We start from the raw sequence: 14,940 nt of genomic DNA on the forward strand, positions 1-14,940 counted from the left end.
ATATCTGGGGAAGAATGTTCTAGGCAGAGCGAACAGCTAGTATAACAGCAGCTTAATTCCAGGGTGACTTCCCTTATACCCAGTGCCTCAAAAGACAGACGAATCATGTGAGACGGACTCCTGTTCTCAAGGAAGGAAAATGCCTGAACACAGATCACAAGCCAACCAGAGTGAGAGACATCTGAACCAGTCTACATAAAACAGCTTGGGGATGGAGACTGATTTCTGGATTCTTGTTAGAAAACAGGCTTCCTTCCTGCCTATGTCCTGAGGAGAAAAGGGAAATTAATGTAACTGAAGAGGCTGGGGTCACCTTGGTTTTACACTCTTGATTAAAGTCTGCTTGCTGTCAAACACATCTACTATGGGATTAGTCTCTCTGTTTTCAAGGGCATCTGTGATATCGTTTGCCTGGTGCTGCTCCCTTGGGGCCACCCAGTAGGGCAGCTTGGATGTGCCCAGGCTTTCAGCTTCCTGGCTAGGCTCTGCACTTGTCCTGCTTCAGCTGTTCATTGTCTGGTTCCAAGAGAGATGGATCTTCTGAGTGCTGAAGTCTCTGAATCCCCCTAATGGGGCACTTGCCTAAGTCAAGTACTCTGAATATTTTATATAAGTATTTGAGGATAATAAAAATGTATTTAAATTTCAACATATTTATAAAAAATGAAGGAAACCTGTTCTCTGACTCTCCATAGAGAGGAGGGCCAGAATAAATGGATATAAGAGCTTATGGGCTGACCACTTGCTTCTTGTGTTGCCCGGTATTGTGCTCTGGGCTTCCTAAGGATCTGTTCAGTACTTACTGAGGTTACTGTGTGTCAGCCCTGTGCTTTGAGGAATCTGACATGCCCTGATCTCTAGGAGTACACAGACTGCTCCAGAGAGAGACAATTTCATTATGTTTTTCAAGTGTCCACCTTGTCCTGGAGCCCACCCACTCCTAAAATATAGGATGGCAGCAGGTGGGTGGTAGATACTCCACCCTTTCTGTCATCCCTCTGGGGAGGTTGTCTGGACCTCCTCCTGTTGGCCTACTGTGAATCTTACTTTCCCTGGTTCTCTGACCCCAGTTTGTGCCTTAGCATTCTTCACTTTGGGAACTATTTTGGAAATATTTTTGCTCGAGCATAGGCTTCTCCCTTGGACCCAATTCTGGTGTTAGACCTGGCTTTTACCCAATGACCAGTAAGAGAGAGTGAGAGAGACACTCTTAATTCCTGACAAAAGTACAATGATAGAGGTCTGCACAGGGTTTAGAGGAGGAATTCTAACCAGCTTAAGGTGGTCCTATAGGCTTTCTGGCAAAGGGGATGCCTGTGTTGTTTTGATGCCCCAACCAGGAAGGCCTTCGGTCTGGGCATATGGTCCAGCCTTAGTAAGGAGACCCCTCATCCAAATATTCCTTGCCTGCAAGTCCTCATGCTCCCTTCATAGATTGATTCCTAAAAAAGAGATGAGGGTTTTCTGGCCCAGTGTGTCAGGGGCTTGGAAGTCAACACTCCCATCCTCACAACAAGAAAAAAGCTGAACACATTGAAAATCAGTTACGCTTCTTAGATCCATCAGAGAATTGAACTCATGGGGCAAATGGCTGCTTATAAAATTGGAGAGACAGGTAGATACAAAGAATCATAACTTACCAAAAGTAAAAGCTGAGGAAATGAAGCCCACTGATGGAGCCAGTACCTGGGTAGGAAAACTTAAACTGTAATTGAGAAATTTGTGGAGGCTCTGTGTAGACAAGCTTGTTAAAAAGTTTCAGGGGGCCCAGTCATAGGGAGGACCCTAACATCTTTGTGAGTTTTACCTCCAGGAGCCCTACCAGGTCCCCACAGTAGAGTGAAGAAAAATCTCTTTGTGCTTCTGGCAGGGGGAATGGAATAGTAGCTATTTTGAAAAATACATCCAAAGCATTCTGTTCTCCTTAACATGGCCTGTCCTTAAGAGAAACTATTTAACCAGAGCCTAACTTACCTGGGGAGGGGGAATACCCAACTCCAGCCCCCTGAAGCCTTTTACATGCGGGAAGGAAACACCCGGGTCCAGCCCTTTAGCCTTTCTGCCGCAACTAAGTGGGGCCAGGTGTGGGTTGTGGGGGATCCAACAACTGGGAAACACTTGTGAAGGTCAAAGCCCGGGGCAGAAGTTAACTAAAAGACTGACCCCTAATTATACGACTATAGAATGCTTCCCTTCTCCCAACACCTTATACCACGTGAGGAGGGCTCCTGCAAAATAACAGGGGAGTACAATGGAAGGAACTGCACATCCAGGATGTTATTTAAGAAGTCTCTAGGGAAACACAAAGACAAAAGAGGAGATAAAATAAGGACATCAGAGGAAATTTAAACCTAACGCCTACAGCTACAGCAAACAGTAAACACAGCCTAACTCCAAGCCAGATAAACATAAAGCCTCACACTAAAGGCCTATTTACCTCAGTTCCTTTCACATAGTGCAGTATGTCTGGCTTTCAGCATAAAACAACAAGGCATGATAAAATACAAAAAACATAGCTTGGACAGAGCAAGCATCAGAACCAGACTTAGACATGGCAAAGATGTTGGAATTAGACTGTGAATTTAAAACAACTGGTTAGTATGCTAAGGGCTATAATGGAAAAAGTGGACAACATACAAGAACAGATGGGTAATGTAAGCAGAGAGATGGAAACTCTAAGAAACAATCAAAAGGAAATGCTAGAAATAAAAAAACATTCTAATAGAAATGAAGAATGCCTTTGATGGGGTCATCAGTAGACTGCACATGGCCAAGGAGAGAATCGGTGAGCTTGAACATATGATGATAGTAACCTCCAGAACTGAAATGCAAAGAGAAAAAAGAATGAAAAGTATGGAACAGAATATCCAAGAACTGTGGGACGACTGCAAAATGTGTAGCATACACGTAATGGGACCACCAGAAGGAGAAAACAGATAGAAAGGAACAGAAGAAATATCTGAAGTAATAATGACTGAGGATTTTCCAAAATTAATGAAAGATACCAAACCACAGATCTAGGAATCTCAGACAATACTAAGCAGGATAAATACCAAAAACTCTACAATTGGACATATCCTATTGAAACTGCAGAAAAATCAAAGACAAAGAGAAAATCTTGAAAGAAGCCAGAGGGGAAAACCTCTTACTTGAGGAGGAGCAAGGATAAGAATTACGTCAGACTTCTCTTCAGAAACCATACAAGTAAGAAAAGAATGGAGTAAAATATGTAAAGTATTAAAAGAAAAAAAAGCAATGTAATATTCTGTGCTAGCAAAGTTATTCTTCAAAAATGAAGAAATACTTCCTCAGATAAACAGAAATCGAGGGAATTTGTCACCAACAGTGCTGCCTTGCAAGAAATGTTAAAAAACCCTCTTCAGGGAGAAGGAAAATGATATACGTCAGAAACTTGGATCTACGTAAAGAAAGGAAGAGTATTAGTGGAGAAATAAATGAAGGCTTTTTCTCCCCAAAGCCCCTGGTACATAGTTGTATATTTTAGTTGTGGGTCCTTCAAGTTGTGGCATGTGGGACGCCGCCTCAGCATGGCTTGACGAGTGGTGCCATGTCCACGCCCAGGATCCAAACCGGCGAAACCCTGGGCTGCCAAAGTGGAGCACGTGAACTTAACCACTTGGCCATGGGGCCGGCCCCTAAAATCTTTTATTCTTCTTATTCTTAATTGATCTAACAGATAATAATTTGTTGAAAATAGTAATAGCAACAATGCATTCAGTGATTATAGCTCATGGGTAAATGAAGTGAATGACAGCAATGTTATAAGAGAAGGGAGGAATTGGAAATACTGTGTTATGAGGTGCTTGCTCCATCTGTGAAGTGGTGTAATGCTATTTGAAAGTGGACTTGGATTAGTTGTAAATGCATACTGCAAACTTTAGGGCAGCCACTACAAAAAGTTAGAAAAAATAATGTCATTGATGTTGTAAGAGAGGAGAGAAAATGGAATCATAAAATGCTTAATTGAAACAAGAGAAGGCAGAAAAAGAGTAGAAGGCAAAAAGAAAAAAAAGTTTGAGGAGAATGGATAGAAAACAGTAAAAAATATGGTAGATATTGATCCAACTATATCAATAATCATTTTAAATACCAAGACTCTAAATACACAAATCAAAAGACAGAGACTGTCAGAGTAGATTAAAAAAATAAGACTCAACTGTATATTATCTATAAGAAACCCACTCTAAATATAAAGACACAGATTAAGAGGAAAGGGATAGAAAAAGTTCTTGGGATTGGTTGCACAACAATGTGGATATACCTAACACTACTAAACTGTACACTTAAAAATGGTTAAGATGGTAAATTTAATGTGGATTTTATCACAAATTGTTAAAAAGAAAAAAAAGTAAAAGGTTGGAGAAAGATATACTTCATTAACAGAAATCAAAAGAAAATGAGGGGCCAGCCCAGTGGTGCAGTGGTTAAATTTCACACGTTCTGCTTCAGCTGCCTGGGGTTTGCTGGTTCGGATCCCGGGTGTGGACCTAGCACCACTTGTCAGGCCATGCTGTGGCAGGTGTCCCACATATAAAGTAAAAGAAGATGGGCACGGATGTTAGCTCAGGGCCAGTCTTCCTCAGCAGAAAGAGGACGATTAGTGGCAGATGTTAGCTGAGGGCTAATCTTCCTCAAAAAAAACCCAAAACAAAGCTGACTTCAGAGCAAAGAAAATTATCACAGAGAAAGAGGGTCATTATATACTGATAAAAGAATTAATTCTCCAGGAAGATGTAACAGTCCTTAATGCATATGTATCTAACAACAGAGAACCAAAATACATGAGGCAAAACCAGAGAGCTATAAGGAGAAATAGACAAATCTGCTGTTATGGTTGGAGAATTCAACACCCCTCTATCAGCAATTGACAGATCCAGCATGCAGAAAATCAGTAAGGACATAGTTGAACTAAATAGCACTATCAAACAATTAGATCTAATTTATAGAATACTTCATTCAACAACAGCAGAATACACATTCTTCTCAAGCTCACATGGAACATTCACCAAGATAGACACATCGTGGGACATAAAACACACCTTAACAAACGAAAAAGCATAGAAATTATACAAAGTATACTCTCAAACCACAAGGAAATTAAACTAGAAATAAATAAGAGAAAGATAACTGGAAAATCACCAAATACTTGGAGATTAAACAACACACTTTTAAATAACATATAGGTCAAAGAAGAAGTCTCAAAGAAGTCAAAATATATTTTGAACTAAATTAAAATGAAAATACAACTTATCAAAATTGTGGGATGTAGTAAACGTATTGCTTAGAGAGAAATTTATAGCATTAAATGCATATATAAGAAAAGAAGAAGGATCTAAAATCAACAATCTAAGCTTCCACTTTAGGAAACTAGAGAAAGACCAACTTAAATCCTAAGTAAGGAGAAGAAAAGAAATTAGAGCAGAAATAAATGGAGTTGAAAAGAGAATCAATAGAGAAAAACAAAACTAAAATTTGTTCTTTGACAAGATCAGTAAAATTTATAAACCTCTATCCTGGCTAACTAAGAAAAAGAAAACGCAAATTTCTAATATCAGAAATGAAAGTGGGTCAGCCACTACTGATCCCATGGACGTTAAAAGGATAATAAGGAATATTATGAACAACTCTATGCCCACAGATTTGATAAGCTAGATAAAATGGAACAGTGTTCCTTGAAAGATGTGTTACGGAACCTGAAGTGAGTTCGCTCACCCGTCGCGCAGCAAGCCAGTCTCTGACACCGGGGGTGGTGGAAGAAAGTAGGAACTTTATTTTTGCACAGCGCTGAGCAGGAGAGAGGGCAGCTAACGCTGAAATCCCAAACTCTCCGAAAAAGCTAAAAGGAAGGGTTTTTATTTGGAGTTTTAGGTAGGGGAGGGGCAGCATATGGCCTTGCTGGTCGGAGCTTTCCCACTAGTCTGTATCTCTTTGCGGGAGGAGATAGTCCAGGTGCTTGTCCTTGACAGTGTCTGTCTCCATGGAGGACAGTGGATTCTGGAGCCAGGAAGCCAGAGAGTAAGCAGGGAATGAGTGTTTTGGTTTTAACCCCATATATGCTGGGTTTAGTGTGGGGAAACTGATATCAGGGTCAATATCAGACACAGTCTACCAAAACTCACACAAAGAAAAATAGAAAATCTGAATAGACCTATATCTGTTAAAGAAAATGAATCCATAACTAATAACGTTCTAAAAAAGAAAGCACTAGGCCCAGGTGGGTTAACTGGTGCATTGTACCAAACATATAAGGAAGAAATGATACCAATTCTGTACAATCTCTTCCAGAAAATAGAAGTGGAGGAAATACTTCTTAAATCATTCTATGCAACCAGCACTATCCTTATACCAAAACCAAATAAAGACATTACAAGAAAATAAAACTACAGATTAATATCTCTCATAAACATAGATGCTAAAATCCTCAAAAAATATTGGCAAATTGAATTCAACAATATATAAAATGAATTATACACCATAACCAAGTGGAATTTATTCCAGATATGCAAGGCTGGTTTAACATTTGAAAATCAATCAATGTAACCCATCATATCAACAGACTAAAGAAAAATCATATGATCATATTAATTGATGCAGAAAAAGCGTTTCACAAAATCCAACACCCATTCATGATAGAAACTCCCAGTAACCTAGGAATAGAGAGAACTTCCTCAACTTTATAAAGAACGTCTACGAAAAACCTACAGCTAACATCAAACTCAATGGTGAGCAACTAGATGCTTTCCTGCTAAGATCAGGAAAGGATGTCTCTTCTCACCACTCCTATTCATTGTTGTACTGCAAGTCCTGGCTGATGCTGTAAGACAAGAAAAGGAAATGAAAGACATACCCATTGGGAAGGAAGAAATAAAACCAAGTTTGTTCACACATGACATGATTTTCTATGTAGGAAATCCTAAAGAATTGACCAAAAATCCCCCTGAAACTAACAAGTGATTATAGCAAGGTTGCAGGATACAAGGTTAATATACAAAGGTCAATTGTTTTCCTGTATACCAGGGATGAACTGGAATTTGATATTAAAAATGCAATATCATTTACCAAAAAAAAAAAAAGGAAATACTTAGGTATATATATATCACAAAATATGTACAAGATCTATTTGGGGTAAAACTACAAAACTAATGAAAGAAATTCTAAATAAATGGGGAGATATTCCATGTACAGTGACAGGAAGAATCAATATTGTCAAGATGTCAGTTCTTCCTGATTTGATCTATAGATTCAACAAAATCCTAATAAATTCTAGCAAGTTATTTTGTGGATATTAACAAACTGATCCTAGATTTTATATGGAGAAGCAAAAGACCAAGAATAGCCAGCACAATATTGGAGAAGAACAACAAAGTTGGAGGACTACGTCTATCTGACTTTGAGACTTGCTATACAGCTACAGTAATCAAGACAGTGTGGTGTTGGTGAAAGAATAGACAACTAGCTCAGTGAAACAGAGTAGAGAGCCCAGAAACAGACCTCACAAGTATGATCAAATGATCTATGAAAAAGAAACAACTGCAATTCAGTGGAGAGAGGATAGTCTTTTCAACAAATGGAACAACTGGACATGCATGTGTAAAAAAAGAACCTAGACATAGATCTTTCACAAAAATTGACTCAATACGTATCAAAGACCTAAATGTAAAATGCTAAGCTATAAAACTCTTAGGAGATAACATAAGGGAATACATAATGACCTTGGCTTTTATGATAAGTTTTTAGAAACAACGCCAGAAAGCCTCATCCACGAAAGAAAAAATGGATAAGTTGGACTTCGTTAAAATTAACACCTTATGCTCTGTGAAAGACACTGTTAAGAGAGTGAAAAGACAAACCACAAACTGGGAGAAAATATTTGAAAAAGACACATCTGGTGAAGGACTGATATCCAAAATATACAAAGAACTCCTCCAACTGAACAATAAGGAAAAAATGACCCAATTAGAAATGGGCAAAAGATCCGAACAGACATCTCACCAGAGAAGATACGATGGCAAATAAGCATGTGAAAAGATGATTAGCATCATGTGTCACTAGAGAATTGCAAATTAAAACAATGAGTTACTGCTGAACATCTGTTAGAATGGCTAAAATTTAAAACACTGACCGCATCAAATTCTGGCAAGGATATGGAGCAACAGGAACTCTCATTCATTGCTGGTGGAAGTATAAAATGGTACAGCCACTTGGAATACAGTCTGGCAGTTTCCTATAAAACTAAACATAATCTTAATATATGATCCAGCAATTCAACTCCTTCGTATTTATCCAAAGGAGCTGGAAACCTATGTCCACACAAAAATCTGCACATGAATGTTTATGGCAGCTTTGTCCATAATTGCCAAAATCTGGAGGTAACTAAGATGTTCTTCAATAGCTGCGTGCATAAACAGTGCTATATCCATACAGTGGGATATTTTAGGCAATAAAAGGAAATGAGTTATCAAGTCGTGAAAAGATATGGAGGAACCTTAAATGCATATTATCAAGTGAGAGAAACTACTCCGAAAATGCTACATACTGTATAATTCCAACTCTGACCTTCTGGAAAAGGCAAAATTATGAAGGCAGTGAAGTTTAGAGGTTGCAGGGGTTGACGTGTGGGGAGGGAGGGATAAGTCAGCGGGGCACAGGGGATTTTAGGGCAGTGAGCCTTCTGTGCAGTAATGGTGGATATGTGTCATACATTGGCCAAAACCCATAGAATGTGCAACACAAAGAGTGAACCCTATGTAAATTATGGGCTTTAACTGATAATAATGTATCAATATTGTCATCAGTTATAACAGATGTATCACAGTAATGCAAAATGCAAATAATAGGGGAAACACCGGAGGAGGCCTGGGTAGGGAGAGAGGGTATATGGAAACCCTACTTCCTGCTCAGTTTTTCTTTCTTTCTTTAATTGAAGTGTAATTGACATACAATATTATATTAGTTTCAGGTGTACACTATAATGATTTGATATTTTTGTATATTACAAAATGATCGCCACAATGTGTCTAGTTACCTCTGTCACTGTACAACGTTACTACAATATTATTGGCTATATTTCGTATGCTGTCTGCTCAGTTTTTCAGTAAACCTAAAACTGCTTTTTAAAAAAGGGTGGTGGGGGCGAGAGATGAAGACTGGGGAACCCATCAAGGGAGAGAACCTGTTATTTCCCACAGCGGGCTCCTGAGCTTAGTGGCAAAAACTACAATGTAGGGGCCAGCCCTGGGGTGTAGTGGTTAAGTTTGTGCGCTCTGCTTTGGCAGCCTGGGGTTCGTAGAGTCAGATCCCGGGCACGGATGTACACACTGCTCATCAAGCCATGCTGTAGTGGCTTCCCACATACAAAATAGAGGAAGATTGGCAACAGATGTTAGCTCAGGGACAATCTTCCTCACGAAAATCAATCAATCAATCAATCAATCAGTCAATCAATCAATCAATCACAATGTAGAAAACCTGAGCCTGAATAATAACTTATTCAGGTGCCATTCTAAATACTTTACATAAATTATCTCATTTAATTCTTGAACAATTCTATGAGGTAGGAACTATTAACATTCCAAGTTTACAGAGGAGGAAGTGGAAACACAAAGAAATGAAGTAGCGTGTTCAAGATTGCACAGTTGTAAATGGAGCCAAGATTTCAATCTAGATGTTAGAGTATGTAACTAAATCACCACATGCAGCTTGTTCTCATTCTATGAATCGGGCAGTCTTTTTATTGAGGAAAATCATCCCACTTTATTATACTGCGCATCCTGAGTCATTACAGATGCCTCTGTTCCAACCTGGGGAGGTAAAGGGTCTCTTTCAGCTAGGAGATGAATCTTTGTAGGACCCCTACCACACACACTATTCAGGGACTGTTTGGGGGTTAGTTTCTGAAAATTGGTTGAGTTTCTTTAAACAGGAACCTAATTTTGTTGTTTTTTTCAGGGGAGTCTAGGAATGCTAGGCTGTTGCTGGAGACAGAGTACTGAAATAGGTACTTATCAACCGCTCCCCAACACTTTCGTCTTTATTCTACCACCAATATGTCTTTGGCCTGTGCATATTGCCTTAGCAGTCCTCTTTCCATTGCCACTTAGTTGTGGAGGTCTGGCCGGTCCCTCTTCTTCAGCTTCACTGCGACCACCCCCTGGCCCTGTCTCCCTATGTCTCACCTGGACCCTTGCACAGTTGATTCCAGGCTACCTGTATACCTGTCAGGGTCTAGCCAGGAGACAGAAACCACACCAGTTATTTGAATAGAGAGAGAGTTATGCAATCATAAGCACTAGCTAAGTCCGGAGCATTTTCATCACACAAAAAGAAACCCCCCACCAATTAGCAATCACTACTCATTCCCTCTTGTCAACCACTTATCTACTTTCCGTCTCTATGGATTTGCTTCTTCTAGACCTTTCATATATATGGGATCATACAAGTGCCCTTTTGTGTGTGGCTTCTTTCACTTCACATAATGTTTTCAAAGTCCATCCATGTTGTAGCATGTATCAGTATGGATGTACTGTATGGATTGTATAGATATACCACATTTTCTTTATCCATTCATCAGTTGACAGACATTTAGGTTGTTTCCACTTTTTGGCTATTATAAATAATGCTGCTGTGGACATTCACACATCAGTCTTTGTGTGGACATATATTTTCATTTCCCTTGGGTATATACCTGCGAGTGGAATTGCTGGGTCATTATGGTAATGTTTGACATTTTGAGGAACTACCAGACAGTTTTCCACGGTTACCAATGGCTGCTGGTGTTGAGCATCTTTTCATGGCCTTATTGGCCACTTGTATATCTCTTTGGAGAAATGTCTATTCAAATCCTTTGCCCATTTTTAAATTGGACTATTTGTCTTTTATTGTTGATTTGTAAGTGTTTTTTATATATTCTGGATAATAGACTTATCAGATATAGGATTTGCAAATATATTTTCCCATTCTGTGTGTTGTCTTTTTACTTTCTCAGTAGTGTCCTTTGACACACAGAAGTTTTTTATTTTGATCAAGTCCAATTTACTTATTTTTTCCTTGGTTGTTTGTGCTTTTAGTGTCATATCTAAGAAACTGTTTGTTGCCTAATCCAAAGTTACTAAGAATTACACTTATGTTTTCTTCTAAGTATTTTATAATTTTAGCTCTTACATTTAGGTCTTTGATCCATTTTGAGATCATTTTTTTTGATGGTGTGAATTAGAGGTCCAAATTCATTCTTTTACATGTGGATATCTAGCTATTCCAGCACTATTTGTTGAAAAGACAATTTTTACTCATTGAATGGTTTTAGTGACTTTGTCAAAAATCAGTTGACTATAGATGTATGGGTTTATTTCTGGACTCTAATTTATAATTCATTGATCTATATGTCTATTCTTATTCTAGTACCACACTGTTTTTATTACTGTAGCGTTTGTAGTAGGGTTTGAAATAGGAAATGTGAGTCTTCAAACTTTCTTCTTTTTTGTTCAAGATTATTTTAGCTATTCTGAGTCCCTTGCTATGTAATTTCAGGACCAGCTGTCCATTTATGTATAAAGGCCATTGAAGGGCTGGCCCAGTGGCATAGCGGTTAAATGTGCATGTTCCGCTTTGGTGGCCCGGGGTTCGCCGGTTTGGATCCTGGTTGCGGACATGGCACCGCTTGACAAGCCATGCTGTGGTAGGCATTCCACATATAAAGTAGAGGAAGAAGGGCACTGATGTTAGCTCAGGGCCAGCCTTCCTCAGCAAAAAACAAAAAGAAGAGGATTGGTAGCAGATGTTAGCTCAGGGCTAATCTTCCTCAAAAAAAAAAAAAAAAAAAAGGCCATTGAAATTTTGATAGGAATTACATTGTATCTGTAGGTCAATTTGGGGCATTTTAATAATATTAAATCTTCCAATTCACAAACATGGGATGTCTTTCCATTTGTTTAGGTGTCCAATTTCTTTCAGCAATGTTTGGGTGTTGTATTTTGTCAAATGCTTTTTCTGCATTACACATTGATTGATTTACATATGTTGAACCATCCTTGCATCCCAGGGATAAATCCCACTTCATCATGGTATGATCCTTTTAATGTGCTGTTGAATTCAGTTTGCTAATATTTTGTTGAGAATTTTTGCATCTATATTCATTAAGGGTATTGGTCTGTAGTTTTCTTTTCTTATAGTGTCCTTTTCTGCCTTTGGTGTCAGGGTAATGTTGGCCTTGTAAAATTAGTTTTTGAGTGTTCCCTCCTCTTCAGTATTTTTGAAAGAGTTTGAGAATGATTGGTATTAATTCTTCTTTAAATATTTGGTAGAGTTCAGCGTGGAAACCATCTGGTTCTGGGCTTTTCTGTGTTGGGAGATTTTTGATTACTGATTGAATGTCCTTACTTGTTATTGGTCTGTTCAGATTTTCTATTTCTTTATGATTCCGTCTTGGTAGGTTATATACTAAGAATTTATCCATTTCCTATAGGTTACCTGATTTGTTCCTGTGTAATTTTCACAGTAGTCTCTTAAGCTCTTTGGTATTCTGTGGTATTAGGTGTAATGTCTCCTCTCTCATTTCTGATTTTATTTGAGTCTTCTCTCTTGTTTTCCTTAGTAAGTCTAGCTAAAGGCTTGTCAATTTTGTTTAACTTTTCAAAAAAACAGCTCTTAGTTTCATTGATCTTTTCTATTGTTTTTCTAGTGTCTATTTTATTTATTTCTGGTCTGATCTTTGTTATTTCCTTCCTTCTGCTAGCTTTGGGTTTAGTTTGTTCTTCTTCTTGTAGTTTCTTAAGTTGTAAAGTTAGGTTGTTTATTTGAGGTTTTTTTTCAATGTATGTGTTTATCACTATAAACTTCCCTTTTAACACTGCTTTTGCTGCAACCCATAAGTCTTTGTATGTTGTGTTTCCATTTTCATTTGTTTCAAGATATTTTTTGATTTCTCTTTTGATTTCTTCTTTGACCCACCGGTTGTTCAGGAGTGTGTTGTTTAATTCTCACATATTTGTGAATTTTCCAGTTTTTCTCATGTTATTGATTTCTAGTTTTATACCATTGCATTGAAAAAGATACTTGGTATGCTTTAAATCTTCTTAAATTTACTAAGACTTGTTTTGTGATCTGTTATATGATGTATCCTGCAGAATGTTCCCGTGTGCTTGAGAAGAATGTGTATTCTGCTACTGTTCAGTGGAATGTTCTGTGTATCTCTGTCAGGTCCATTTGGTCTAAAATACAGTTCAAGTCCAACATTTCCATATTGATTTTATGTCTGGATGATCTATCCACTGTTGAAAATGTGGTATTGAATTCCCCTACTATTATTGTATTGTTATCTATTTCTCCCTTCAGATATGTTAGTATTTGCTTAATATATTTAGGTACTCTGATGTTGGGTGTATATATACTTATGATTGTTAGATCTTCATGATGAGTTGACCCTTTTATCTTTATATAATAATGACCTTCTTTGTCTCCAAAAGCTGTCTCTACAGTTTTTGGCTTAAAGTCTGTTTTGTCTGATATAAGTATAGCCGTTTCTGCTCTCTTTTGGTTTCCACTTGCATGGAATATCTTTTTCCATCTCTTCACTTTGGGCCTATGTGTGTCCTTAAAGCTGAAGCGAGTGTCTTGTAGGCAGCATATAGCTGGATCTTGTTTTTTTTTAATCCATCTAGTCATTCTATGCCTTTTGATGAGAGAATTTAATCCATTTACATTAAGAGTAATTATTGATAGATAAGGACTTACTAATGTCATCTTATTGTTTTCTGACAGTTTTATAGTTCTCTTGTTCCTTTCTTCCTCTCTTGCGGCCTTCCTTTGTGAGTTAATGATTTTCTACACTGGTATGCTTTGATTCCCTTCTCTTTATCTTTTGTGTATCTACTGTTTTTTGTGGGATTTTTTATAGTTTAGGTTTTTGTCTTGTGGTTACCATGAAGCTTACATTAAAACATCTTACAGATACAACAGTCTCTTTTACATTGGTAACAACTTTACTTCAGTTACATACAAACAACTCTACCCTTTTACTCCCCCTCCTCTAAGGGTTTTGATGTCACAGTTTACCTCATTTTTATTGTGGATTCATTAACAGATTATTGTAGCTATAATTATTTTTAATACTTTTGTCCTTTAACCTTTATACTAGAGTTAAGCGGTTAACACACTGCCACATTACAGTATTAGAGTATTCTGAATTTGACTATATACTTAACCTTTACCAATGTGTTACATATTTTCATGTGCTCATGTTACTAATTAGTAGGCTTTCGTTTCAGCTTGAAGAACTCCTTTCAGCATTTCTTGTAAGGCACATCTCGTGGTGATGAACTCCCTCAGCTTTTGTTTGTCTGGAGTAATCTTTGTCTCTCCTTCATTTCTGAAGGACAGCTTTGCCAGGTCAGAGTACTCTTGGTTGGCAGTTTTATTCTTTCAGCACGTTGAATGTATTATCCCCCTCTCTCCTGGCCTGTGAGGTTTCTGTGGAGAAATCCACCGACAGCCTTATGAGGACTCCTGGTAAACTACAAGCTTCTTTTCTCTTGCTGCCTTTAAGATTCTTTGTCTTTGATTTTTGGCACTTTTGTCATAATGTATCTTGGAGAAGATCTCTTGAAGTTGGGTTTGTTTAGTGACCTATGAGCTTCATGAACTTGAATACCCAAATCTCCCCCAGGTTTGGGAATTCTCACCCATTATTTCTTTAAATAAGCTTTCTGCCCCCTTCTCCCTCTCTTCTTCTGGGACTCAATAATTTGCAATAAATAGCAAAAAAAAAAAAAAAAAAAAAAAAAAGCAACAAATTGCTTCTTGATGGTATACTGTAGATACTTAGGCTTTCTTAACTGTTTTTCATCCTTTTCCCTTTGTTATCCTCTGACTGGATGATTTCAAAGTTCCTGTCTTTAATTCACAGATTTTTTCCCCTGATTGATC

At 38.0% G+C, this 14,940-nt stretch overlaps 1 protein-coding gene across 2 annotated transcripts in view; it reads left to right on the forward strand.

Moving 5' to 3' along the window:
• The window catches only part of WBP2NL (WBP2 N-terminal like), a 42,545-nt gene extending 42,187 nt beyond the window's left edge, over positions 1–358 (forward strand). Inside the window, exon 8 of one of the 2 annotated variants that reach the window (XM_070599661.1) lies at positions 63–358. The gene's annotated coding sequence lies outside the window, so the exon portion shown is untranslated. The remainder of the gene's footprint in view (positions 1–62) is intronic. The other variant, XM_070599660.1, reaches the window with a different exon arrangement.
• Positions 359–14,940: the final 14,582 nt, after the last annotated feature.

The sequence above is a fragment of the Equus przewalskii genome, chromosome 29, assembly GCF_037783145.1.
Source record: "Equus przewalskii isolate Varuska chromosome 29, EquPr2, whole genome shotgun sequence".
In the NCBI taxonomy this organism is placed as follows: domain Eukaryota; kingdom Metazoa; phylum Chordata; class Mammalia; order Perissodactyla; family Equidae; genus Equus; species Equus przewalskii.